Below are 25,738 nucleotides of genomic sequence, written 5' to 3'. Positions count from 1 at the left end.
AAAGAGGGCAGTTTCCCCCAGCCCTCTCTTTGAACAGGACCCCAAACCGAGTGACGCTGTAAGCTCGCACTTTGGGCTTCAATGCCCTGAGAGGAGAGCTGCATGGCAGGAGCTGAGCCACTGCTACAGGATGAGTGTGGTGTGGGCTTGATCTCCAATCCCCTTAGTGGTAATTTTTTTTTGAAAAGGGGGAATTCTCAGTTTCAGATTTTGCCTCGGACCCCCAAAAACCTCTGTGCAGCTTGGATCCATATTCACTGTTTCCTGTTGTCATTGTAAGCAATTTCCTACTTTAAAAACTTGTACCTGGCTGGACAACTTCCCTGTGGTTTGATAAATAATCATTAAAGGAACTGAGCATCTGTGATAAGTAAGCTTGGTTGAGCCCTGGCTGAAGGTGTGCACTTTGTGCCCTTCCAGAGTTGAAACACATCGTCTTTCTATGAACTGTTTTGTGCCCTTCTTTTGCGGGAAATCTCTACAGATTATAGGTTCACACAGGTCTCTGAAATATTCTAAACAGAGGGAGAAAGATTTATAAATCTGCAAAGACACAAAATCTAGCACAATATGATTCAAGTGCAGTTTTATTTTGCCCTAAATGTATGCTGTACAAGCTGCCTCAAAGAGCTATGGTCCCAGGGGGTTGGTCCTAGGTTCCAGAGCATCATTTGTGACAGCAGTTTTACATTACAGTTGCAAACCACCATCCCTCCCAGGAAAAATAAAAAAGACAGAAGAGCAGGCTTAGGCAAAGGAGAAAATGGAACCATCTATCTGGTTGCAAGAGACTAGCCCCTATTTGGAAGCTGTGCTGGACTTTTGGCTTCTGTTTCAAATTAGATAAGAGAGTTTATTATAGTAGCAAAATACTCTAGGCTGCCTAAAAATACCTAAGCCTGCCAGGTGTCACATAGAGAGTAGCAGATTCCTATCTTCTTTTTATGGCTACTTCTCTGACCATTAACTGTTTTGTCCAGGGTTTGACAAATAACACATTTGTTTTTGGTGAGTCTTAATCCCTATTTCTATTAAGCTTTTTATAATTTCTTGTTCCTTTTGGCAGAGTCTTGCAGAATGAAGTGGTGAAACCAATGAAGTACTGTAGAAATCAAATAGGATTACTTTAAAACACCTAGAATTTAATAGAGAATACAATCATTCTTCTAGAATTTTTTCAACCAGCATACTGTGCCAGATCCTCAGCTGGTGGAAACTGGGGTCACTTCATGCTAATATAGCATGTGAGGATCTGACCCATAGAGAATTATATCCATGCTGTAGAATTCTATTGGTTGGTTTAAAATTTCCAAAGAAATATTATTGTGACATTCTATGAGATTTTTCTATAAGATGTATGTGATGTTCAGTATCTTATGGGAACACCCTACACCCCCATGTTCATCCTTGTTATATGATTTTGCATTAGATACCACACAGTTTGTCATGTCAGGTGTCTTCAGAAGGCTCATGAAGTACTGAGCATTGTTGTTATGGTAATGTTATAGTACATGTTGTTATAGTAATGTTATATGTTGTATTTTCATGTATATAGTTATGAAGCTGAAAAATGTGTCCTCATGGCTTAAAGCAAGCCCAGGCAAAAACTTCCCAAGAGCAGAGGGGCAGTTCACACTTCATCAGGGCATGTATGGGACAACCCCAGCCCAGTCTCACAGGAACAAAGAACACTGGCCTAGACAACAACAAAGGATCTGTTCAACTCTCCAGTGAGTCATCCCCCCTTCCTTTGGTCAGTTTGGGACTGCAATGAGGTAATGCTCACCTGACTCTGTGGGCGGGGGGGGGGGGGGGGGGAGGGAAGGGGGAGAGAGAAGAGCAAAGCCAAGAAGGAAGAAAGAGCATGATAAAAGAGAAAGACGTTTGCCATGTGCTCTCTCTCTTCCACCTCCATCTACAGACATCACCACCAAGTGACTGAAGTTGTGATCAAAGGGGAGAACCTGGCTGAAGGGCAACCAGCCAGCCTGTGGTGAGAAGCATCTAAATCTGTAAGGGCACTGAAAGTGTTAAGATCAGCTTATAATGTGTTTTGCTTTTATTTCATTTGACCAAATCTGACTTCTTATGCTTTGACTTATAATCACTTAAAATTTAAGTTTCATAGTTAATAAATCTGTTTATTCTACCTGAAGCAGTGTGTTTGGTTTGAAGCGTGTCAGACTCCCCTTGGGATAAACAAGCCTGGTACATATCAATTTCTTTATTAAATTGATGAACTCAAATAAACTTGCAACATCCAGCAGGCATAACTGGACAGTGCAAGATGGAGATTCCTAGGGTTGTGTCTGGGCCCGGAGATATTGGCTAGTGTCATTCGGTTGCAAGTAGCTGGGAGCAGCTTACATACCAGAGGCTGTGTGTGAACAGCCCAGGAGGTGGGGTTCTCACAGCAGAGAAAGGTAAGGCTGACTCCCAGAGTCAAGGATTGGAGTGACCTAGCAGCTCTCCTGTCTAGATAACACCAGGGGAATGTCACAATGTATTTCAATGCTGTTTGAGAAAGCAGGATGAAGATTTAATCTCAGCTATCAGTGAGATAGATGGGGCTAGAAGGTTAAAGCTAAGATTTCAAAACCACCCTAGCGATTTGGATCCCTAATTCCCATTGCCAATGCAGTTACACTGGTATAAAGCTGATGTAAGTAAGTGGAAAAATCAGGCCACTGACTTTTAATGTATGGATTAGTCCATTGACACCTTGAGAGACCAGCTGGCAACTTGAATTTAAAATTCATCTGAGTTGGCTGTGATTGATTTATGCTGAATTTTACAAAATAAACTGACATTCTTAATTGCACAATATGGACCATTACACCGCTTGGGAATCATTAAAAAAGGGGTAGAGAATAAGATGGAGAATATCTTATTGCCCTTATATAAATCCATGGTACACCCACATCATAAATACTGTGTACAGATGTGGTCTCCTCATCTCAAAAAAAGATATACTGGCATTAGAAAAGGTTCAGAAAAAGGCAACTAAAATGATTAGGGGTTTGGAACGGGTCCCATATGAGGAGAGATTAAAGAGGCTAGGACTTTTCAGCTTGGAAAAAAGGAGACTAAGGGGGGATATGATAGAGGTATATAAAATCATGAGTGGTGTGGAGAAAGTGAATAAGGAAAAGTTATTTACTTGTTCCCAAAATATAAGAACTAGGGGCCACCAAATGAAATTAATGGGCAGCAGGTTTAAAACAAATAAAAAGGAAGTTCTTCTTCACACACAGCATAGTGTCAACCTGTGGAACTCCTTGTCTGAGGAGGCTGTGAAGGCTAGGACTATAACAGGGTTTAAAAGAGAACTAGATAAATTCATGGAGCTATTAGCCAGGATGGGTAAGGAATGGTGAGGGTGGAGACAGATGGTAGGAGAGAGATCACTTGATTGTTACCTGTTAGGTTCACTCCCTCTGGGACACCTTGCATTGGCCACTGTCAGTAGACAGGATACTGGGCTGGATGGACCTTTGGTCTGACCAGTATGGCCATTCTTATGTTCTTAACACATGTAGTTGGGATCAGTGAATGATAATGTATCACACAACTGAAAATGTCACTTTGGTTACATGGTGACCTGCTAAGGTCCTTAGAGAATTGTATAAAAGGATAATTATATGGATAGTGGTATCAGCCAGAAACCAAAGCTTATATTATCTCTATAATTTAAACATTGAAGGAAATAGAGGAAGGCAAAGGAGTTATGGATGGGAAGGGGAGAAGGGAAGAGGGTGTGACAGCAGAGCTGGTCAGAAAAACTTCAGTGGAACCTTGTCCTGTCACAATCAGCAGCTGTGCGGATATCAAAATGCTTTGTGACAAGGTAAAGCTGTTGCAACTTGTAAAGGGTTAACATATCCCAGCTGATCACATGGCTGCTCTGAGGGGCTGTACAGGTAAGGAGAAGATGGTTTAAAGGGGAGCTAATAATAAAAGGTTTATCTTTTTTCCCCTCCTGGGCTGCTAAAACCTCTGGGGAGTTATTGCCCTGTGTTTTCAGTTGATTTACTTTTGTGACTGGCAGAAAAACAACTAACCCCTGAAGAAATATCTTCTAAAAAGGTCTCAGGCGTGGAGTTTTTATAGATTTTTAAGGCCAGAAGGGACCATTACAATAATTTAGTCTGACTGTCCTGCACGACGCAGACCGTAGAACCTCACCCAGGAATTTTTGGATCAAGTCCATGCCATACATTCTTTTTGAACTACAGCAGATCTTCTAGAAAGACCATCCATTACTGAGGGAAAGAAAATGGTATAGAAACTGGTTACTGCCCCTGTGCAGCCCTAATTCTTGCTGGGGCTCAGTGGCCTTGAATTGGGGAACCACAATCTGCTCCTTGTAGCCCCAACTCCCTTGGACTACACCTTGGACATCCTTTGTGTTCTACTTTCAATAAGGCTGTTGAGTTCCCAAATCAATGGTCCTATGCCTATTTACATCAGCTAAGGATATGGCCCTATTCTTCAAAGGCATTCTTAAGCAAAATGTGCAATGTTCTATCCAGGTAAGTTTAGAGTTGTAAGATAGATTCTCCTGTACTCTTCACTGGCTTTGCACCAGTCTGGAGATTCTAAACAGCTGTAAACCAGTACTAGAGAGTTAACCTCAGTGAGATTTAAGCACATGCTTAATATTATGTTTGTGGCATACACATTTGAAATACATCAAATACTCTTAATGGAATTTTGCAGCATAACACTACTTCTATTCTTAGTATTCAGAACGATAGCACACAAGAATCCAAAAGAGTGACAAAGCAAGCTACTGCCTAAAACAGTGAAGAACAACTCACCCCACCTTATTTTAGACTGTCTGTCTGCTGACTAACTGACTGCATACTTCCCTACAGAGCCACTTAGCCTGCAAGCAGGACCAGGAAACCCCTGACCATTTAAAGTGATAGCTCTACAATTTCAATACTGTTTTCCACATACCACAATTAAGTTCTTTGCTAAATGGGGGCCTTAGTGACTACAACAGGTGTTTAAAACTCATTGCATGTAATACAAAATGCAGAGCTAGTTATTGGAAGTGGCAGAAAATTTCAGAGGCTTGTTTAAATATTTAGTTTGAAGTTTCTTGATAACACAGCCTGATTATCAGAGGTGGTGAACACCCAGAACTCCCATTGAAGTCAATGGTGCTCTATACCTCCCAAAATGAGCCAAATACTGTGTTTTATGGTTTTCACTGCACCAATGTGCATCACACTCTGATATTTCATTTTTAGACTCTGGCGGTTTCTACCATAAACAACTTTATTTAAATTGGGTACTTGATGTTATTTACATTGTTCAATAAACCAATTAATACAAATCAATCACATTTCAGATTTGTTTTGTAAAGAATTGGATCATTCATCAGTCAATTTGTTCTCACTATGGAATTTAACAGAGATGGGAAAATGTGTTCCCATAAATATTAAATCCTCCCAGGGTTTGAGAGGTTCAGCTGTAGAGCTCTCCTGAATTGTAGGGTGGCTACTTCTGGTATGATGAAACTAGGCATGAGCAAACCTCACAATGTGTGAAGACTTAGGGCAAGATTTTGGTGATATGCAAGATATGCAGCTTGGTGGTGAGGAAAGTGGGAAGAGGGTCTAAGGAGATTTCCCTCTCCCTTGTGGTCATATACAGGGGCTGGGCATAATATGGCTAGTAAGGAGATAGTGGCATTAGTCTTCCCCAAAAGGGTAAGAGTGTAGCATGAAGGCAAGATCATCCCAGAGAAGTACAAATTCACCAGGGAGTTCTGTGAGTCTTCAGAAGGAGTTCTTCCAGAATCACCAAGAATTCCTTCCAGGATCTTTCATTACAACAGTTTCTATCACCCCTCCAGTGCAGGCTTTAGGTGCAGATCTAAAATTTCAAATGTGACTTGTGATTTTTGGGTTCCAAACTTAAGTTACTTTAGAGGGACCTTGTAACAAGGTTGGGACTCACCACCACGGCGCCTCCTACTCGTTACTCTGGGAATTAGCTCAGTCCAGTAGAGCATCCCCTCTCAGTGGTATCCCACCCATTGTCTTGCTCTCGGTTGGCTTCTGAGCCCACGTCACTCATCAACTCACAGCATCCTCTTCTAGACTACTGCCCCCCGGCAGTGCCCCTTAGTCCATCCACACCCCCTTTCGGGGGGGGGGGGTAAATCAATCAGCAGTCTCTATGTCCAGCCACCATGGTCAACCACACACCCCAAAGTCTAATCCCTCCTGTCAGAGATCTGGCGTGGTCTATAATGGCTGCTCCCTATGGCCAATGGCTGGGTGTACCGCAAGGGGGGAAACGGGGGACCCAGGCCCACCCTCTACTCTGGGTCCCGACCCAGGGACCCTCTGGCAGCCATGCTGTCCTCCTTCTCTCCCCTCGTCTGTCCACTTCCCTGGGCCGCTTCCCCTACGGCCCCTTGCACCCACTAGGCCCTTCCCTTCAGGGCCTACAGGCCTCAGGCTAGAGCTCCCTTTTGCTCCCAGAGCCTGGCCAGCACTGCGCTGTCCGCAGTGCTAGTCTCCTTGCTCTGGAGACAGACCTTCCCCTGTCAAAGGCCTAGGACAGACTGACTCTCCTCTCCCTGAGCAGCCTTCTTATAGGGCTGAGCCGGGTCCTGATTGGCTGCCTCCAATCTGGGCTCTGATTGGCTCCCAGTAAGCCCTTCTCCTATTGGCTGTGTGTCTGCGCAGGCCCATTGGCCTGCCGCAGCCCATACTCTCAGGGAGTGGGGCAGCTGCCCCACTACAGACCTTTTTTCAGAAAGTGCTGGGCAACTTCTCTCTGAAAATCAGATCTCTTTAAGGGTGTCTCAAGTGGGCAAAAATCCCAAAACGGAGGCACCCAAATTCACTAATCACATTTGAAGACTTTGTCCGTAAGTCACAAAATGTCTCAACTGAGAAGCTTATTCAAACTTTATCTGACACTAGGGGAACCTCTTGAATCTGTAAAATGGGCCCCAAATTAAAACAAGTTTCCTCATGACACTTCCTGTAGTTCTTTTTCTTGCCATTTCTCCTGCTTTTCAGCTGGCACCAGAAATGGCAGGGAAACCTGCAAATAACAACGGGACAGTCATGGCATTTAGGCATTGGCCTATATTGGAGGCAGCACAGATCAAACCATCTGAGAGAGAGAGAGAGAGAGAGAGATTTACTCTCTGATCAATGCAATTCCAAAGACTGAGCAGAGAAGGGTATCAAAGAATTAACCATTGCTATAAATTACCTTGAGAATTGAGAACAAATAGTCTCTGTGTTGATGAGCCTTGCCCACTAACATTCAAAAGGGATTTTTGTATTTCAGTGTCTTATTGATTCTAGATATCAGCAGGGCCGGTGCAAGGAAGTTTCGCGCCCTAGGCCAAACTTCCACCTTACGCCCCCCCCTCACCCAGCTAACCCCGCCCCTCCCACGGCAGCTAATCCAGACCCCCCCCCGCCCCCCGCAGCAGCTACCCCCCCCCTCTGCGGAAGCTAACCCCGCCCAGGGAGCCTGCCTCCATGGCAGCTAACCCCACCTGGAGAGACTCCCTCCCCCCCCGTGGAAGCTAACCCCACCTGGGGAGTCCTCCCCCCCACGGCAGCTAACCCTGCCCAGGGATCCTGCCCCAGCTCACCTCGTCCTCATCTCCACCTCCTCCGCTGAGCATGCCGGCGCCGCTCTAATTCTCCTCCCCTCCTAGGCTTGCAGCGCCAATTGGAAGAGACTTAGAGCGGAGGCTGTGTGCTCAGCGGAGGAGGCAGAGTGGAGGTGATCTGGGGCGGGGAGCGGTTCCCCTGTGTGCCTCCCCCCTCCCGTTACTGCGGGCGGCCCTCCCCACGCCACCACGCCCCAGCTCGCCACCACGCCCCAGCTCACCTCCACTCCACCTCTTCGCCTGAGTAGGCTTTTAGGCACCCCCAACCATTAGGCAGCCACCTAGTTTGCCTAAATCGTTGCACCGGCCCTGGATATCAGGTATAATTATATTACCATTTCAACTAACAGAGCATTCCTGATGCGTCTATTGTCTCTTCTTCGTGCACTCAAGTTCAGAGCTGGATGTATACCTATCCTCCCCACAACCCCCATATTCACTCTTCAGGGGAAAAGACAGATTAAATTGATTTAGACTGTATTCAGTTTCTGGACATATTTTAATGAATGAGTCTACTGGCAGGGATGTCATGGAAACAAATTTTAAGCAGTTAAATAATATTAATGAAAGCAATTTTTTAAAAATCTGTAATCCCACGTACTAGCTTGAAACCGCTGATTCTATGAGTTATGCTCATGCAATCAAGAAAAGAAACAATGCCAAGAGATTGATATCCAATCAAAACTAGTCAATGCACTACACTTTTTTTCAAATACTATAAAGAACAAGCTACAGTCCAAGAATTATTCAGCAAATAATCGTGGGCAAATAAATACAAGAAAATTGTAATCTGCTTGCAGACAGTTTGTGAACAGAAAGAGGGTAAATTAATGGAAGATGTTATTCATTATGGACTACTTACTCAACATGAATCTGTATTTGGAACTGTTATATAAGTGGAAGTTCTAGGGGTCTGATCCAAAGCCCACTGAAGTCAATGGGCGTCTTTCCACTCTCAGTCAAGATCTAAGAGATCGAGGAGATACTGTGTTTATTTGACTTTTCAGTATGGTCACAGAAACATCATTATGGCAGCAAGAGAGCCTATTTTAGAAAAGATGATGATAGTAAAACATCACTTCTGGAAAATGTATTAAGGGTAAGTGAGGCACATAGCCATCAAAATGCCCCCTTCCACCACAGACTTGAGATCTCACATGCAGGCTCCTCTTTACACTCAAGCACTGCCTTTGAGGGCAGATTCTATTTCCAGTCCCTCACCCACACAATGAACTTTTCTCTTTCTTCCAATCCTGAGTCCTTGACCTCATCCCAAAAAAGGCATCCTAGAATACTACAAGAGGCAGACACCCAGCAGAAAGCACGTGTGTCTTCAGTGCTGTACTTCTTGTTCTGTCTCTGACTCCTTGCTCCATTTGGGACTGCTATAACATAAGGATCAGATTCTCTCTTTCCCCTACCGACTTCCCCTGCCCCCAATCCTGCCTTTATCTACTCCAAGTGGTGTATATTGTATATCACTGCAATTTACACTGCAGGTTTACTTGGATTTTCTCCATATGTTTATGTTACCATAGAAAATATAAATACCATGCAATAATATTAAGCAGTGGAACATCTTCAGTATGCATGAATTTCAGATAAATGTCACATTCAGCATTTCACTGAATGTCAAGTACAGCATGTTAATTGGCATAAAGTACAACTAACTGATTCAAGCAATTTTCCTGATTTTTTTTGTTTTGCTTTACAAGTTTAAAAAGAAAAACTGGCAATTGTTTTATAAAAATAAAATAACAAAGCCCTAACTTCTTGTATAATTCACTGTACAATGGGGGAGAGAATTTTTTTTTTTGCCTATGAAATAATTTGTTTTTTAATGGGGAATGTAGTTTCTTTATTTTAAACTAATACAATTTTGTTTTGTATACCATCATGCAGCGTTAAGTAGTATGAGCTAGAACCTCAGCTCGTATGAACTGGCATAGCTCCATTCAGATCAATGCTATAATTACAGCATTAAATAATGACAGAGAAGACGAGAAATGTAAATATGTTTTCAAGTGTTGTTTATAAGGATATGGACAAATCCACAGGTGAAACTAAGAAAATCAAATGGTGTCTAATCTGATATAATTTAGTCCTCTCCATGAACATTTTGGAGTATGTCACTGGAAAAACAACTCACAGGACATTTCCTCCTTTAATTTACACTTCATTCTGACCCCTGAATGTGAATTACACCAGTTCAGATTATTTTAGACTAAGGTAGGTTGCCTACTCCCACTTCCTGAAATGAATCTTACAGTACAAATCACCTCTGAATTTGCCCTAGAGCAGGGGTTCTCAGCCTTTTTCTTTCTGAGCTCCTCTCTCCCCTCCCCCCTCCCCCAATATGCTATAAAAACTCCACGGCCCACCTATGCCACAATAACTATTTTTCTGCATATAAAAGCCAGGACCGGTATTAGGGGGTAGCAAGCAGGGCAATTGCCAGGGGCCCCCCATGAAGCTAAGTCACTCAGGCTTCTGCTTCAGTCCCAGGTGGAAGGGCTCAGGGCCCCAGGCTTCAGCCCCAGGCTGTGGGACTTCAGTGCTCCACCTGAAATTTGATCTAGAATGCCACTGATTATTACTAGCTCTCTCTTTTATCTTTCTTCCCTCCCACCTGAAGCCTGAACCTAGCACAATAGAAATGAGACAAGACAGGAAGTCTCTGCTAGTGCAGGGGATTGTGCTCTCTCTCACTGCTCCCTTTGATATCATAAATCTGCCACCCTCCGTGAAACTGTCCGTTTTTACCATGCTTACTGTCTCCTCAGGAGCAGAAATTTCACAGTTGTCCCACAAATTCTTTTCTTCTTCTTTTTAATGTTATACCACTTTTCCTGGTGAGGGTCACAGCGACAGCATGGAGAGTAGGGAAGACCAGAACTCTTTTCCTCTGCAACACTTCCTGGGGGGTTCCCTAGCATACCCAGGCCAGCAAGGATGAAATAACCCCTCCAGCATGTCCTGGTTCAGCCTTGGGTCCTCCACTGGGACATACCCGGTAGAGTTCCAAAGGAAGCCTCCCAGGGGGCATCTTTGCCAGGGAGGCTGAGGAATGTGATCCCCCTATAGTTGGAACGCACCCTCTGGTCTCCTTTCTTAAAGATTGGGACCACCATTCCAGTTTGCCAGTCCAGAGGTACTGCACCTGCCTTCCACACCACATTGAAGAGGTGCATTAACCATGACACCCCAACACTGTCCAGTGCTTTCAACATCTTCAAGCAAATCTCATCCACTCCTGCTGCCTTACCACTATGAAGGCACTTTACCGCCGTGTTGACCTCAGTATCAGAAATAGATCCAATCTCACCTGAGGTTTCTGGCACTGCCTCCTGGAAGGGGGACATGTCCATCAGGTTGAGGAGTTCCTTCTACCTCTCAACGATCTCCTCAGTCAAGGTTAGCATTTCACCACCTGTGATGAGTACAGTCTAGGCAACGTCCTGCTGACCCCTCCTAAGGTGGCAGATGGTTGCCAGAACACCTTTGAGGCTGTCTGGTAGTCATTCTCCATGGTCCCTCCAAAATGGTCCCTCCTCCCAAGCCTGGGCTTTCACTTCAATGACCGCCACAGCCCTCTTAGCCACCTGGCACCTCTCAACTGTATCAGGAGTCCAGTTCACGAGCATTGCTCAGAAAGCCTCCTTTTTTGACTTGTCCCACAAATTAAATCAACAATTTCACCATCAGTCTCTTAACTGCCTTCTGCTTAAGCAGACTGAAGACACAGGTTTCTTTTAGTCAAACTGGAAAAAGAACAAGTATTCAATACTTTTTAAACAGTTTTAGAATACATTGTCATGAATCTACTGAGAAAGTTAAGCTTTTGGGGTGTAACAATGTTGCTTGTGGAAGAGTAGACTCCACGCTGAATGCCTGGGTTTCACATCTTTGTATGCCTGGAGGGGAGTTTCCTAACATGCACTCAAAACACTGCATCCAAGCTTAACTTTCTTTTAGTGAAGTTTGTGTGGGACTTATTTACTGTATGTGTCATGCCCCTAAATAACACGTGAAAAATTTTCTGACAAGTCATAAATAATTACCATAAAATTACATAAAGTGCTTATTGTTGGCATTCCCCAGAGACCTCTTCTACTTGGTTCCCCAAGAACTCAGTTTTGTCAGACAGGTTCCTTTATTTTGCATATAGCAAAGCTATGCTGAGTTAATTAGACTCAACCATACCACACATCCGAAGTTACACAACAAACTTCTTTCTTTATATACATTTACACATTATTGTATTTTCTATATATTGCATTCCATATTTTGTGATTGGCTTGGTTACTTTGTAGGAACCAATCCCCGTACAGCATGCTTTGCCACTTATTGTCCATGTACAACTTATTGTTTACCTCATTTTTACATTTGCTCCATATTTTATTCATTGTTATTTTGTCTATTGTAAATGGTTTCCTGTGTATTTCTCCTTTTTTTTAGCTAGCTTGTTTTCAGCCTGCTGATCCATTTATCTCCCTAATCCTGTCTCCACAAAAATAAGGTCGTACCCATGTCCAATTACTCATGTTAAACCAGGCCTACACTTATTTGATCTAGTTAATTTGAAATGCTACCTTCATTAAAGCTACAGTAAGTTGTAAAAGTATTGGCCAAAATTTGCAGGTTAGGGAACCTAAAGTTAAACACTTACAGCCTTGTTTAAGCATCTTAATATAATTCCCTTAATTGTTGTTTTCCTCAGAGGGTCTGAACACTCAAAACTCTCACTGAAATTAAAGTCAGTTGTAGGTGCTGAGCACCTCTGAAAAGAATCAGGACACTTATATTAAGCTGCCTTAACATTGCTGTATAGCTGGGATCTACAAAGGTTCTTAGATACCTAAGTCTCAGCTTTATGAGAGTTTTGGCTCCACTGCATTCCATAGAAGAAGTCCTGTTGAACCTTGCAGGCACCTAAACTCACTCATTGCCTAAGTTTTTCAGAGTAACGGTTCCTTAAGTACCTATTTTCTGGCCTCAGGATATGTTTACTGCTACTTCATTCTAGGCATCCAGATGCCTCTCTCTTGCCCAAGCCCCAGAGCTATTTATAAACTGGGGACAACAGTCTAGAGATCCAAGTTCATTTCCTCTGCCAGAGGGGGAGAAAGGATTTGAAGAGAGATTTCCCAGGTCTCAGATGCATGCCTTAACCACTGTGCTATTGGATGAGGCTCTGGGATAGAGCACTGAGAGCCAGTAGTTAGCCCAGTACTCTGATCACTTAAGCATTAATTATTTTCTCCCAAAAAGGCCTGATGGAGGAGTGAAGTACTCAATTACCTAATCAGGCTAGAGTGAAGGGGCTGATGAGCTAGGGAGCTAATTATCCCATTAGCGGAGAGGGTAGTTAAAAATCATGAAAGGAAATGCAAGCAGGGAGGTTAGCAAAGCTGAGAGACCTCAGGGTGGTGTTTCTCTTACCCTGGAGAAAAGACTGAATACCAGGGAAAACTGTAGATGGGGTGCTGTATGGGATAGTGATGGTGGTTTGGTGGAGGTAATATAAATAAAACTCTTGATGGTGCTAGCATACAAAGTGTCCAAGGATGTTTTTGTGGGATCTCAGGAGAGCAGTGGAGCCTGGGATCTACAAAGGTTCTTAGATACCTAAGTATGACAGGTTCTCTTCATCTCTCCGGTTGAAGCTGATACACTCTGGATAAATAATAAATGAGCGACTGGGGTAGGGGTCTAGGGACTCCGTGACCTAACCCCTGGACTACAGAGTCTCTGACTAGTCCACTGTGGATAAATAGAGGGGAAATTGAATTTCCCAGATAGGGGGAATTGAACCTGGGTTTGGGGAATGGTCTAACCACTGGGATAAAGCTTATAAGGGCAACATTCCACCACCTCCTCCTTCTCTTGCTGATTTGTGTAGAGTGAGGCATGCACCTAACTCATTCCCTCAAAAAGCAGTTTAGGTGTCTAAGCCACCTGATTTCAGTAAGTGGATTCCCTTTCATGGATCACTATGCTGACATAGGTGCCTGTCTCCAAGAGAGGAGTAGGGTTTAGCACACACCCTGCTTGTCAGCATCTCCCATTGGCTACCTTTAGCAGGGAGCTGCATAGTGTGCTGGCTTTTATGGATCACATACATAGGGTCCTATCTCTCCCTTTTATTATTCAGGGAGCCTCAGTACCTAACTTTGTGGAGTGGAGTGTTATTCCTGTAATTTTCTAGGCACCCAAAAGTTAGGCATTATATCACTCAGCATAGCAATGGCTATGTTCCTTCATGGATCCCATCCTCAGCACCTAACGTAGATATCCAAGTTTGAAAATGTTGGCCATTATGTATGACTGTACTTATTTTGCAAACATCCTTGCAGACACTTCTTTACTGATGAAACCCAACTAAGGAGTAGACTACTAGTGGCATTTTATTCCCCCCCCCCCTTAGAAATTCTCTAAAACTTTTAGGGCTCCTTTTCCTCTCATCCCAAGTCATCTGCTCCCAGAATAGCCATTTACACACATCATACAAAAACACCAGAAGATGAACTATATATTTTCACAATGTGTTGTAAGTACTGCAGTAGGAGTGGAATTGACAGTCTTCTGTAATTGGAATGCACTACTCACTATTTATAGTTTATTATATACACCTCTCCCCCACCGTAGAAGCAGCCCAGTTCAAACTAACTTGTACATTATATCATATCATTATGGCACTGATTTGCATTTTAATTACATGTTTTAATTTTAAAGAGGAAAAATATCCCCAGTGACTAAGGTTAGAAACATCATCTTTCAGGCATAGGAACTGTTGCTGTCGGCTTCATTTATTTCAAATAAGAGGCAAAAATAGCTTCCATGCACTCTGATTCAACTTAGAAATATGAAATTGTTTTTGTAAGTAAGCTACTGTGGACCAGATTGTAACTGGCTCATATGTGGTCCACAGGGTGGTAGGGCAAAATTTGACTCAGGAGATCACAGGAACTACTTTATGTTATCATCACTCCAAGTGTTGGATGTCTCAGAGGAGGCAGAAAAAGATGAAGAGTGCACATAGAACAGTTCTAAGGCAAAGTGCAGTGGGCACATATTTTCTGTGCCCTGGGAGTTCTGGGAAACAATGTCTTATAAATCTCTACTTGGAGGTATTGTAAATAGGAAGAGATTTCTAATAGTGGATGTCTGTTTAATCTAGCAGACGAAAGCTCCAAGGGTTAGAAGCCAAAGTTAGACAAATTCAGACTAGAAATAAGGCAAAAGTTTTAACAGAGAGAGTAATTAATCATTGGAACAACTTACCACAGGATGTGGTAGATTCTCCATCACTTGAAGTCTTTAGATCATGACTGATTTTTTTAAAAAATTTACTAGTTTAGCTTTGGTGGTTTTTTTATATAAAATATACTATAGTTCAAACAGAAGGTATGGGCTTTATGCAGAAGCTATTGGCTGAGGTTCCTGGGCCTATGTTATACAGGAGGTCAGACTGGATAATCAAAATGGTTCCTTCTTGTCTTAAAAGCTATGAAGCCATATAGTGTCCCAAACTCAAGCCTGTGTCTGAATGCAACCACCCCTTCATTCCTTTCACTTCTGTGCAGTACTGCACTGAACAAACCTCCTTTAAGCTTGACACATTTTGAAATGCTTTGCTCCAGTAAAGAAATACTCCAGATCTAGAGCTGTACCTAAACTACAATCCTCCAGCTAAAGAACCCTGAACTTCAAAATTCATATCTGAATTTCACAGCTGGTCCCATCTCTAATGGACCACAGATCTTGAGTTGAATTTTGCAGCTTGGACACATCCATGCTTCACACATGACCAGACAAATCAGAAGAGGTAAAACAAAAAGTTATACCCCCACCCCATTTAAGCTTATATTTGACGTATTTCATTGAAACTTAAAATAGAGCTAATATCAACCTGGTTTAATTGAAGCAAATAAGAAAAATACACAGTCATAGCAAATTGAAGACCAGAATACTATCCCATTATGCAATAAGTTACTAAATTGGATATACATTGCATCAGTAAAAGATGCTGTACAATAGAAAGAAGTGAGTGGTCAGTGTGTAAGCATGTTCCAGACATTGGGGTAGAACATGTACAAATTACTTGAAGTGTGCAAACTTATAACCTCAGGGGAAATTTTTCCTTTCCCATCCATATGGGGAGACCATGACATAGGTACTGTCCTACAGATTTGCATGGAACTCCTATAGAGGTCAGCAGAAGTTCTGCATCAGTAGGTAATTCAGAATACCAACCAAGATTAGCTGGGTGGATACCAAAGAAGAATTTCGCTTTTCATAGTGTTTTCAGTTGTTTTAAATTACAAAGCCAGATTGTGACTGGTTTTTGCTTGCATGCTGATGAGCCAGTACTCAAAAATGCTTCCCTGAATTTGGATGGCTCATATGTCAACCATACAGAAGAGCACCAGGATTGATCCCTTTGCCTCCCCTTGGGATGCATCATACCCAGAAAGAAACAAGGAGGGATGAGGAGGATATGGGGCCATCTTCCCTCCCCCCCAGCACTGGCCTGGCCACAATTATGGAAAAGCACTGGATTGCTCAGGGAAAGGCACAATTCTGCCTCAAGTTCTGATGTGATGGAACATCAATACCACATCCCTTAGTCAGGTTACTGGCTACATGACACAGTTTGGTATTTAGGCCTTGTTCATACACACAGATTGCACCAGTTTTAGTTAAACTGGAGAATTTTTAAAACCAATTTAGTTAAATTGGTGCAAACTCCTGTGTGCGTACACTGTTTACAATTGCATCATATCAATTTAGCTTAATTCAGTTAGTTACCAAGTAAAGCTAAACCAATAGTTTGTCTTCAATCTTTTAAATCAAAATAAACATTCTTCTAAGGCTCTAGCAACCTTAGCTCACCTTTAACAATACAATTAAGTCTCAGCACATTAAATAATTAATTCAACAGGAATTCAGCCATCCACTTACAAAAACCTCGCTTTTGTGCTTCTTGATAGTCTCAGAAGTAAACCCTCAGCCTTCTCCAAAATTCTAGTGGCACAGATTACTTTAGTAGCATGTCCAGGAGGTCATCAAATTCAGACTATTGTGGACCAAGGACCTAATATAAGCTGTGTCCACACAGGGGTCTTCACTAGTTTAACTAAATTGATTCAAAAGACAATTTTAGGGTCTGATTAGACTGCAGTCATGCTCAGGTATGTCAGCTCAAGCTGCAATCGCACTGCACAATTGAAGTCTAGATATACACTTAGTTAGACTGGTGCGATAGGTTTAAATTAGTGTAAATGGTGAATTCTTTGAAACTTGAAGTCTTTAAACCATGATTTGAGGATTTTAGTATTCAGCCAGAGGTTAGGGGGTCTATTTCAGGAGTGGGTGGGTGAGATTCTGTGGCCTGCAATGTGCAGGAGGTCAGACTAGATAGGGGTGGCCAACCTGTGACTCTGGAGCCACAGGCAGCTCTTCAGAAGTTAATATGCGGCTCCTTGTATAGTCACCAACTCCAGGGCTGGAGCAACTTTCCAATGTGCCGGGGGTGCTCACTGCTCAACCCCTGGCTCTGCCACAGGCTCTGCCCCCACTCCACCCCTTCCTGCCCCCTCCCCTGAACCTGCCATGTCCTCGCTCCTTCCCCTGCCCCCCAGAGCCTCCTGCATGCCACGAAACAGCTGATTGGGAGGTGCAGGGAGGCGCTGATCAGCAGGGATGCTGGTGGCGGGAGCCACTGGGATGAGGGGGGGGAACAGATGGGGGCTGCTGACGTATTACTGTTGCTCTTTGCCAATGTACATTGATAAATTCTGGCTCCTTCTCCGGCTCAGGTTGGCCACCCCTGGACTAGATGATCACGATGGTCCCTTCTGGCCTTAAAGTCTATGAGTCTGTGATAGTTACATGTCCAGCATTTTTGGGCACAGTTAAATTTATCCAGATTAGAGTATTTTCAGAGCTATATTACCTATGTACAAGGGGCTTTAAACACTGTTCAGCCAGCCAATGAATAATCATGTTTATCAGAGGGATTTAAAATGGCTCCACTGATACTATACTGTGTAAATGCATAATTTGTTTTCCATGTGTACTGAATATTGCAAAGCAATGTAATTGCTATTGTAGGATTAAATTTCCAAGAAACAGAGATTGTAATTTCCCATCCTAATTATGTATATATAATCACAGTGAATAATAAATTATTTGGCCTTTGGTATAGTATTCTCTGAGGATCTCAAAACGTTCAGAGGAAAATCCTGCTCTTTTCTCAGCTTTCCTGGAAGGTCCCAGCATGGTTCCACTGCTGAAAGGGGAACAGAGCCCAGCTCTGTAGGGCTCCTTACACAGATGGGTTTGGGGACACAGAAGATTGGAGCGGTAGTGGAGTCGGAGCCTAGAGATGAGGATTTTTCTTTCCCAGCCCCTCACAGTTCCTTGTGCCAAATGTAATTTCTAAGGGTTCATATGGAGGAAGTTCTACAATCAATAATAGTGTCACAGATCTCCAGTGAGGTAGATATTAGCCCTATTTTCTACATGGGAAACGTGGGAGGGTAGAAAGACACAGGCTGAGATTCTCAGTCATCTCAGGGATTTAGAGGCCCAAGGCCTGTTAACTTTAATAGGAATTGAGCATCCAAATCCCTTAGGCAACTTTCAAAAACTTCAGCCTAAGTGAAGGAGTGACTTGCCTAGAGACAAAAATGAGTGACCAAGCTGAAACGAAACTGTGTGAGCAGCTCTTCTAGCCACTAGCCACACAATTTACATGCTATTCACAAGACAAAATGCCTGTATTGTTTTACGTTTAAACAAAAAACTAAGAACAGAGGGGAAAATAAATCCAAGGGTTTTTTGGTCTTTTATCAAAGGTGTCAGATTTTCCAGTGACACCTAAAATCCAGCACCACAAGCAGCAGAATGAACCCTGGTCTTCAAAAATAAATGGCTTCTGAGCATACCAAGATGAACACTCTCTCTGCTGTGGCCACCAGACATACAGTAGTACAAATTATTATGGCTACATTGTACTCTTGCAGTCTAGGCTGAGTAAGAGGCTGTGCACACTTGACACTGCTCCAGGACACAGTTCAGTCCCTCTTCTCCCTTATTCCATGGCGGGAAGTAAGCTGCACAAGACGTATTCCTGAGTTTTGGTAGGGGTGGAACTAAAGCTCTTGCTCACTCACCAAACAGGATTATTCACATCAAAGGCATGAATCCCATTACTTTTAAGTTTCCTGCCTGAATGATTTTTCTGTACCACTCATTTTGGGTCTTTAAGATTTTTGTCTCACATTTGGCCCATGGCAGACTAAGAGGAATGATCCTGTAGGAGCCAAAAGCCAAGAAATAACTCAGAGCCCATGATTCTCAATGAAGACAATAGGTGTTGAAGATGCTCAATATCTCTCAAACAGATCTTTGTTGGATTAGATATTTTAGCTTGCATTCTCCACCTCCACAGTTTCATCTCATACTGTGTGGTGCTGGGGAATTTTTAACTAGTGCTATCTAATATATTTATTATTGACTTGAAAGGAAATGAACAGCAAGTTGGTGAATCTAAAGTGGAAGATACAATTTCTCAAAATAGTCTATGGAATTAAATGCTATGGGCTGTTGGACAGCATAATGGCAGACCACATTTAAACTGGATAATTGTAGGGAAATTCAATGGGATTTGGGTGCCTAACTCCCTTACACTCCATTGAAAATCCTAGCCTACGTTCATATACGAGTAGGCTTGGAAGGATTAGATTTTTATTAGTAAATGTTGATAAACATTGATTTCACCATCCACATATAAACCTTTGAAAAAGTATTTCCATCGATAATGAAAATGTCCGACAGGCAAAGGGAGAAAAATGCTGCTTTTGAATTTATTAGAATTTGATTTAAGGCAATTTTTGACATAAGATGTTGACCATGTGTGTTTTCATGGTTATGAAGCTTAAAATTTTTGAATCTCAACATCTACTGTCATTAAAAAAAATTGTCTGACACCCTCCCTGTTATCCAACTCCCCCATACATTTCTTCAACCTTGAAAATTTAAACTGATTAAAAAAAAAGTTTATATACGAGACTATTCCGAAACTTACACAATACTCTGAGAAAATAGGCTTTGCTGTCACAATGGATATCTCACTGAAAAATCCTGTTCATACTGCACAGGCAAAGTTCTTCATTTCAAGATTCACTTCAGTGCTTTGGGTCATTAATAAAAAGGGACAGAGAATACGTTATCAGTCAGGGCATTCTCACAGTCCTGGGTTCAGTTTTGGTCACTTCACTTTTTGAAAGAGATTAGAAAAGTCCAAAGATAGGCAACAGAAATGGTTAGTCACAGCAGGATGTACATATCTTAAGAGAATGCCAAAATTAGGCTTGTGTTTGGAAGAGAAATGGAAGGCTGCATGTTTAAAATGAGGGTATTTAAAAAAAAAAAAGAGAGAGAGAGAGAGAGAGAGAGAGAGACACCCCTTTCTTTTATATCATCTCAAATTTCAAAGCTAAGCTGTCAGTCTTAAGTTTCTTGTAAGTATTTTTAGGAAACAAAACCAAAACATCTCCCTCTTCATTTTTTCATCGAGTACCACAGCCTGACTTTAAGAATAGCTGGATAACTTTATAATAAAACAACATTACTTATATCTTAGCTTACAAAACTACAAGTAATCAAATCTCATGCTTAAAAGGTATCAGACAGACAATTGCTGCAGGGGACAGGAAAGATATTTCTCCCCCTTGTGTACAACAAGCATAATTGATCCCATTCACTATGTTTTTAAAATGCTGCAAGTTCACCAAATTCTATGAGGGCATGGCTATTAAAAATGTCCTTGGTTGGCATACAAACTACAGAGAACAGATTTACCGTGTGAGAGCAGTTCAGGGCATCCCTAAACCACTGTACTGTTAGCTAGTGATAGAGGTACAAAAGAAAGAATTAAAATCACAGTCTGCCTGTATAAGGGCCTTCTCTCACTAGGATAGTCTCAGGCCTGGTACTTAGGCTAAGGCCTTTGGCTAAGCAGCAGGGGCAACCATAAGCTGGGAAGCGTATGGTCACATCCTCACATTCCAAACTAATCACAATGAAATAAGGTGCTATTGGGCTGTCCTGTCCTGATAATGCCCATCACCACCAGATAAAGATGGTTAAAGAAAACTTAGTTTGATAACATCCTGTCTGGCAAGAAATCACTTCTCAATAGTTGTGGTTGTGAAACCCCCATTTCTGTATGTTTTATTTTTATGGCCCCCACTTTTCTATTGTTAATCTGTCTGGTTCTCTAATTGTCTCTGTCTGCTGTATAATTAATTTTGCTGGCTGTAAACTAATTAAGGGGGTGAGATATAATTGGTTATCTATTCATGTTACAGCATGTTAAGATTGGTTAGGTAAATTTCAGTAAAATGATTGATTAAGGTATAGCTGAGAATATTACTATATAAATTAGGGGCAAATCAGTTGTTAGTGACAAGGCATTAAAGATCAAAGTTAAATCATATAGCTAACTGGTATGGAAAAGGAGGATCATTAATTATATAGATAGGATGGAGGATGGTGCCATGGCTATATTGATATATAGATATAGTCTACCCCTCCCCTCCTGCTGATATTGGAGCCTGGTAGGTCAACATCTTAGTGGAAGGGAAATCACTGATTCGGGGTCTTGGTATGTTCCAAGTGTAACTTATTTTATTTACACCTATACTCCAATCCTGGAACCAAGGTGGTCATTAACAGCAATCCAGACAATCTCCCCAACACCAATGCCCAGTTTCCAGGGAATAACTTGGTCTCAAGAACAAACTCCAATCAGAGGCCAAGGCAAAGAACCAACTCTCCTGCTGCTTGTGCAGCTCTCCTACACAGGGTCCAGAATAATCTATCTTCCCAAGACCGAACATTTGCTTGCATGCTAAATAAAAAAAACCTTAGAAGACTACTCGTCACAAAAGCACCTGGTGACACTAGTCATAATATATTGAGAAATGATACATAAGGGGAAGCTGAAGAAATCCAGAAAAGATCAATAATTAAAAGGATCAGACGAACTAACCAACAGGAAGGGATTCCCTGCCCCCCCCCCCCCCCCCCCCCCAAAAAAAAAAAATTAGATATGTAGTTGTCTGCACTGCTAGTCTTGGATTAAATTTTCAAAAGTGCATAAATTACTTAGGAGTACAAAATTCCACTGAAAGTCAATGGTATTTGTGCTTTTAAGGTACTTACGTTCTTTTGAAAATCCCACCCTTGAACAAGAAGTTCATGAAATTTAAAAGGGAATGGTGCACTGAAGCCACCTTTTCAGTACTCTGACCAAAGAGAGCTGCTCTAACTTGCTCCAGTGGTGTACAGCCCCGCAAAGAGTTATTCCAGCAAATAAGAATGTAGATTAGGAATATTAGGAACTTCTTGCCTGTAGTCCTTTCCCTTAAACATGGTCACTGTCCTGGAACAAGGAGACAGGATGAATAAAAGTCTCTACGTCACCCAACAATTCTCCCCATATTGGGGGGAAAATACTCAAGTGGCTGGTTAATTCAGTTTTAATGCTTCTTTGCACTTCCAGAGCAGCACAAAGATGGTCACGTCTCAGTTGAGCACAGGGAAAACTGGGACCAAAATATGCCCACAGTGATACAACTCTGAAAACTAAGTTTAACAATAACAAATTGAGTATCTATGCACAAAATGATCAGACTTTGCTATCTGCATGCACAAACACTGCTTTTTTTTTTGCAACAGTAATTTCATGCACAAATTAGACATACAACTGTATGTCTAAACTTTTAAAATCTGGTTACATAGATACACCTGTATGAGCAATATCAGATGGTGAAAATCCAACTATAAAGAAGAACAGGAGGACTTGTGGCACCTTAGAGACTAACAAATTTATTAGAGCATAAGCTTTCGTGGACTACAGCCCACTTCTTCAGATGCATATCATGTTATGCATCCGAAGAAGTGGGCTGTAGTCCACGAAAGCTTATGCTCTAATAAATTTGTTAGTCTCTAAGGTGCCACAAGTCCTCCTGTTCTTCTTTTTGCGGATACAGACTAACACGGCCGCTACTCTGAAACTTTTCAACTATAAAGAGTTAGAGACAATTCTGCAAGGAAAAAGTTAACTAGATTTGTGTGAGTGATAAATAATAGAGCTTGTAAGATTACTAGGTGAAGGAAGAAAAGGAATTAAGTGTTCAAATGGAACAAAAGACCAGTCAGAAGCGACAGACAAATTTAAATATAGAAGTGTAAAGAACAGCAATTGCACAGCCACAACATGTGGTGTGGGACTACTGAAAGAAAGGAACAACCTGGAGGAGTACTGTAACTACATAAAGGAAAGAGATATCAGAAAAGGTTGTTTATGCCAGGATTCACTTAGACAAAACATATCAACAGAGCTCTCTAAAAGAAGAACGTGTGCAATGAGAGATTGTTAAGCAAGTGAATGTTGATAGGAGAGAACTTAATATGTTTTGATTTCTACAGGAAAAAGGATGATGACAGAAAAAATAAATCTGGGAAGAGAACAAAAAAATGAGACAAAACAGAATGTAAAGGTAAGGAAGAGGCAAAATGACAATATCGCTGAAGACAAATTAAGAAAGGAGGTGGGGGATGACAAAGGGGAGGCAGGGAAATAAGGAGATGCCAGTATGAGGAGCCATCACAACAAACCCTGAGATATTTTCAAAGGGAAGTCAGATTTCCAAGAGGAGAAGCAGCTCAGGAGCCCTGGTGCCTGATGACACATACTGGAGGAACGTGCTTATTTAAAATAAGCAGAGAAAGCCCATCAAAATATTAGTGAGCAGAAATATTAATTAAGAGGGAAATCCTTCCCATAGGCTCTGTATGGCAGACAAAGAGTAATCCTCCCTTAGACCATGGATTGGTAGAGACGCCATTCAGTGGATGTTGTCATGGTTCAGATCACCTACATCTGTATTCCACTTCTGTGATCCCTCCAGGGCACCCACTTTTAGGCTACCAACTTTTCAGTCATCACCTCCCTTGGGCCTCTATCCCTCCTGACTGGGGGTTTTCCAGGCTGTGCTTTGCTTTCTCCCCAAAGGCTATAAACTATGTAATTGGCAGCTGTTTCAAGTTACCACACAGCTCTTTATAAGCAAACACATTTATTCTTGAGGAGAAAGTGTTACAGAGAAACATATTACAAACAATAAGAGAACCTACGCACATGCTAAAAACTGACCAGAGGTCCTCCCCAGCTTCCCATCTCAGGTTCTGATAGGTGTCAGTCCTTCAAAACCCACAGCTGGGCTTTCCTATAGTTATAAATTCATAACCATCTCAGAGCCAGACTCATCATGAATAGTAAAGTTTTTCCTTTATACAGCTTGGGATTTGATCTTGGCTTCATGTAACAGGTGAATGGCAGACAATGGCCCACTCCTTTGGGCACAGCTTCCAAAGGCTGGGTATTTGCATAACCGGAAGGGAGGAATTTGCATTCACCTCCCCCTAGATATTCCCCAGGAAAACCACTTAACACTTCTTGTTCCAAGAGTCCACTCTTGTCTGGCACACTGTTCAATAGAATTCTTTGAACTCGCAGGTTTCACATCCATCATGCTCCCTCTCCACCCTGCGAGGTTACATACAATCCCAGCCCACAGTAGTACATAAACTTTTCATTTAATACAACAGACCCCAAAGATTATTGAATTTAAATTCAGTAAAGTCTCCCAAGGATGCTGCAGGAAATTGCCACATCTGTCATAGATGTTATTCCAGCCTATGGGCACACAGCCTTATCCCTAGGCTTAATCCCACCCAGATTCTCTGCCACTGCAACTTTAACCTAATCAGGTCAACACTCAGCTCTCTCTAAGGGCTACTCCTACTTCCTTTAAACCAGCTGGGTTAACAAATCATCTACAGCAGGAATCGGCAACCTTTAGCATGTGGCCCATCAGGGAAATCCGCTGGCAGGCCGGGCCAGTTTATTTACCTGCAGCATCCGCAGGTTTGGCCGATCGCAGCTCCCACTGGCCATGGTTTGCCATTCCAGGCCAATGGGGGCTGTGGGAAGTAGCATGGGCCGAGGGATGTGCTGGCTGCCACTTTCCACAGACCCCATTGGCCTGGAATGGTGAACCGCGGCCAGTGGGAGCCGCGATCGGCCGAACCTGCGGACGCTGCAAGTAAACAAACTTTCCCAGTCCGCCAACGGATTTCCCTGATCTACAGTAATGACTAATTAGCATTTATTCAACTAACCCTTTAATAGTTTCAAACTATTAACAGGGAGGGTGAGATATGCAACACTACTAGCCTAATGACATAACACATGGTGGTCCATGTAAAAGTTGCAAAAACCTTTGTGTAGCCTTCTTAAGTCCTGCACTCTCCCCCCATTCCCCAAGATTCCTCCTGCAGGACGCTTTGGTTGGTGAATACTGTAGCTGTTGTGAATAAGATCTCCATTATTCAATCATAGAATGCCATCCATATTTAGCCTTTGACCACATAAACCTGGCTGAACTACACACAGGCCCTGTTTTAGGGTAATCCAGTAATCACTAACACGTGTCAATGCCTCCATTTTGGAGGGACAATCCTTATCCCTTACATAGATTGCCTGAGGGTATTTCAGTCGAGTTCTTTGTTTTTTCCCCTATATTAATAACCTATGCAGAGTGAAGAGGTGAAAAGTAACCATGATATATTTATCCTGCCTTAAATGCATGAAGTGACTAACTAAAGAGCTGAGTTTAGTACTTAGCTGTTTCATGTACCTATAGAACAAGACCAAAATATAACACCCTGTTGGTGGATGGACTACCTGCTTTTGTAAGTGATTCCACACTTGAGTAACCTGCTGTGATGGTAGTGACACTGGAATCCTCGGGGATTATTTTCCTCAGGGACTTCAAACTTCAGTTCAGGTTGGCCAACCTACATCTCTCTGAAAGCAGCAGATTTACAGGGATTTATCCTGAAGATAGAGAAGGTCATCCACATGGCTGAGTCTCTGCTTGGCTCTCTCTTTGGATCTTGCTTAGATATCTTGGATCCTCAGGTCATTCCTCTGGATGAATG

At 42.3% G+C, this 25,738-nt stretch overlaps 1 long non-coding RNA gene across 1 annotated transcript; it reads left to right on the top strand.

Annotated features, from left to right (window-relative positions):
- Positions 1–904: 904 nt before the first annotated feature.
- Positions 905–2,144, top strand: LOC135981599 (uncharacterized). The gene is made up of 3 exons (XR_010598684.1): positions 905–1,008; positions 1,556–1,730; positions 1,922–2,144. It is a non-coding gene; the product is annotated as an uncharacterized LOC135981599 (long non-coding RNA).
- The last annotated feature ends 23,594 nt before the right edge of the window (positions 2,145–25,738 follow it).

The sequence above is a fragment of the Chrysemys picta genome, chromosome 2, assembly GCF_011386835.1.
Source record: "Chrysemys picta bellii isolate R12L10 chromosome 2, ASM1138683v2, whole genome shotgun sequence".
NCBI lineage: Eukaryota > Metazoa > Chordata > Testudines > Emydidae > Chrysemys > Chrysemys picta.
Note: the sequence above shows the minus strand (reverse complement) of the source record. Positions and strands in the feature narration are given on the sequence as shown.